Below are 3,650 nucleotides of genomic sequence, written 5' to 3'. Positions count from 1 at the left end.
ATGAATGAACTCCAGTGTACACTAGAGGAAGTCTGTGAAGTACCTGCACGTTTCAAACATTGTTTTAGATACATTATCAATTAAATCTTTTATAGTATATTTGATTATATTCTTAGTAAAGGACATAATCATATATTACGTCATTTGTAAGGGAAACTGATAAAGACATATAATAAAGATGGTTTCTCATCTGTTAAAAATGCATTTAGAATATTCACTCCCTACCTGTTTACTGAGGACCTACTATGCACAAAGACATTATTAGGTACTAAGGAGACCCGAGCCCCAAGTGTTAACAAGAAATGTTTTCAGCTCTTAAGAAACAGAAAAGTATGACAGGGATGAGAGGGACCTATATGAACTACTGGAGATGTGAGGCTTCCTAGTGAATTACGATCTGACGAATAGGCAGGAGTTGGCCAGGACAGGGACTATGGAGAGAAGAGCACGTCTGGCAGAAGGAAGAACAGGCACGAAGGCAAAAGATAGAAATAAAAACAAAAGCGAGGAATAATGAAGTACCTAAATGATTCATATGTACATTATTCTAATACAATCAGAGAAATAAAAATTAGCCATTTTTTATTGTAGACTAGAATTCAATTTCTCTAACTACAAGTCAATTTATATTCAAAATATTTATAGCCTCTCTCCTGCTGTGAAAACTCTTTTAGATAAATAGACTCACTGCAACAGACAAAGCCTCGCTGTGTCTGAAGAACACGTCGCCTTGTTTAATTTGTAAAAGGTGTTTTTAAAAAATCTCACAGTGCCGTGAGAAATGGAGAAAGGGGAGTTAGGGAGATTCTAGAGAAGAATCGACAGGATGAGGGGACAGGTGGGGATGAAGCTGCTGAGGAGTGAGTCGGCCACATCTCAGCTCTCTGGGGCCATGACTGGTGAAACATAAAATATGGAAAAGGGTTTTAAAAATACTGATTTTGGTGAGCGACAAATGTTAGAGAAGATAATGAGCTCCCCTTGGGGCAGGTGAGTGTGGTGTGCTAGCTGCAGACAACTTCTAGAAGCAAGCTGGAAATTCTGGCCTCAGATTCAGACAAAAATTTAGGTAGCGCTTTTGGAAGTCATTTCCATATTGAAAACAAATACTAATTCAGCCCTACGTACCGGACCTTGAAAAAGGCCCTGGAAATAACAGGGTGAGACTTTACCCTTGTCTCAGAGGCGCGAGTGGCACCCAGGAAGTGCGCATGACTGAATCTGAATCTGAACAGGCGGCATCTTGAGAACCTCCCGAATATAAAGAGCAGGAGAAAAAAGATAAAGCGGAAATATGGTAGGAACGTTCTTTCTTTTATTCCAGTTTCCCCAAGCCAAGGTATAACGCTGACACTGCAGATAACTAAGGATGTAAAGACGATCCTAAAAGGGTCCAGCACATTAAAAACGAAGCACAATAGGTCACATAAAAGGTAAGGAATCTGAGTGTAACTGGATTTCTCAACAGCGACCTGAATTACAGAAGACAGAAAAGATATGGATTTTAAATTCTCAAGAGAAATTACATCCGATGAAAAAATGGGTTACGTTGCCAACAGGATGAGGATCGAAAGGGGACATTTTCAACCTGCGACTGGTCGCTCTTTCTTAGAAAGCTACTGGAAGATGTGCCTTTGCCAAACGAAGAAGAAAACGAAGAAAAACATGAGATCCAGAAAAAGGGAGGGGACAAAACAGCCAAGTGGCAAAAAAGAATTCCCGGGATGGCACTGGCGTCCCGGGACCAGAGCAGCCGGTTCGTACCACACGGGAGAAAATTGGGCTAGAAGACAGAACAGTGGCCGAGGAGCTGAAAGCAAATCTGCTCTGTTGGACCATGTGCAAAAACGATTGCTGTTTATTTCACAGACCTGTCAGAATGTTTGGATGAAACAGTGACAGGTATACATGAATACTCAGCAAATTAAAAAAAAAAAAAATTAGTACAGACCTAGAAACAACATGGTTGTCCAACAGGAAACACTGACTGGAGGGTGAAGAATATGTACGCAGCTGCCATGTTATAAACGCTGGCTATTCTTGTGACCATCGGTTATGATACAATTATCACGGGACGACGGCAGGGGTCAAGGAGAAGGGGTACACGAGGGGACTACGAGCGAGGAGGGGGCATGAGGAAACTAGATCTTCAACCCCTTCTCAGGAACTTAGTAACGTCTAAATGAGCAAATTTGTAAATGATAGTGTAAGCATATCTAGCAATAGGTAAGAGTTAAATACCCGAGGAAAGCCTTAGAGTTAAAAGTGGCCGGCTCTAAGAAATAGGAGGGAATGAAAGAGAAGATAATTTATTATGCTATGAGCCTGTTAGATTTCATTAAGGAATTTGTAGACGCTATATTGCTATAAAATAACTAAAAAAATTGAAAAAAAAAAAAATTCCTGCCAGGAAAAGATGACTGAGGGGGGCGGAGGAGGTGGGGATGAAGGAAGAGGTGGACTCTTTGCCTAGATATGCTTCCCTCCGATCCTGGGACAAAGAGAGGTGACAGACGGTACCACATGGGTATTATGATGGAGAGCTCCAGCCCAGGAAGGACACCTGGTACAGGGCACAGGGAAAAGGGACAGAGGTCACGAAAGGTCTCCTGGATACCTGACTGAAAGAAGAGCTTTGGGTTTGCCTGTACTTCCTGAAGAGGGAGGTCCCGCTGGAGGTCACAGAACAGCTGTGCAAGGCAGGGTCCTGGAGGGACAGGAAACACTCGTTTCCGATGGCTGGGGATGGAGAGCGGGGTCCGGCGGGGAGTGGCAGGAGGTGGTGCCGAGGAGGCAGGCAGCGGGCAGCTCGCCAAGCCCTGCTGTGCCAGGCTATGAAGTTCGGGTTTTATCTTTAAGGGAGCCACGAACTCGTTTTAAGCTGGGAAGTAAACACGGTCAGATTTCTACTGTAGAAGGATCACTATGGGAGGAGACAAGATGGGGGGCACGGAAAATAAGGGCAGTTTCAGTGATTTAAATCAAGGTGAAATGTGATTGCAGGACCCCAGTATGGAATGTAAGTGGTGAGAATGGAGAAGAGAAAAGAGGAAGAACAGAAAAATCTTGGTCTGCATGGATGCATCACAAAAAAGGAAGGAGAGGCTAGTTTCCGGGTACCTGCCCTGGTCAACTGGACTCATCACGACACTACTCACCAAGTACTAAATTACTGTTGTTTGGTGTAGAACGGGGCTGAGCCTAGAGAGGAATTTAGCTGATCCATTAAGATGTTCTTGAGCTAGCCATCTGCAGGTCTTTAAAGGTATCTGGAAGGCTGATGGTTTTAAACTGCGGGGGAGGTATCGGTTATACCGGTAGGTTTAACTTAGAAGTGTATTGGTCATATTGATGCTATAGAATGAATATAAGCAGAGTGAAATAACACACAAGTTCTGAATTCAAACAACCTGGATTTAAATACTGGCTTTCCAATTTGCAGTCATTGTGACTTTGGGCAAATTACTTAACCTTACTAATGCTCATTTTTTTTTTTTTGGTCAATTTTAATTTGCGAATAATAATAATAGCACCTACTTCACAAGGTTATTGGGAGGATTAAAGGTAAATCACCGCAGGGCTTGCGAGTGCCTGGCACATAGTAAGAACTTAGCAGTACTGGATCTCCATTGTGGTCGTTCGATATTATG

At 42.8% G+C, this 3,650-nt stretch overlaps 1 protein-coding gene across 1 annotated transcript in view; it reads right to left on the bottom strand.

Moving 5' to 3' along the window:
* The window catches only part of DIAPH3 (diaphanous related formin 3), a 435,206-nt gene that overhangs the window by 97,201 nt on the left and 334,355 nt on the right, over positions 1-3,650 (bottom strand). The gene's annotated exons all lie outside the window — the stretch shown is intronic.

The sequence above is a fragment of the Pteropus alecto genome, unplaced genomic scaffold, assembly GCF_000325575.1.
Source record: "Pteropus alecto unplaced genomic scaffold, ASM32557v1 scaffold35, whole genome shotgun sequence".
In the NCBI taxonomy this organism is placed as follows: domain Eukaryota; kingdom Metazoa; phylum Chordata; class Mammalia; order Chiroptera; family Pteropodidae; genus Pteropus; species Pteropus alecto.
Note: the sequence above shows the minus strand (reverse complement) of the source record. Positions and strands in the feature narration are given on the sequence as shown.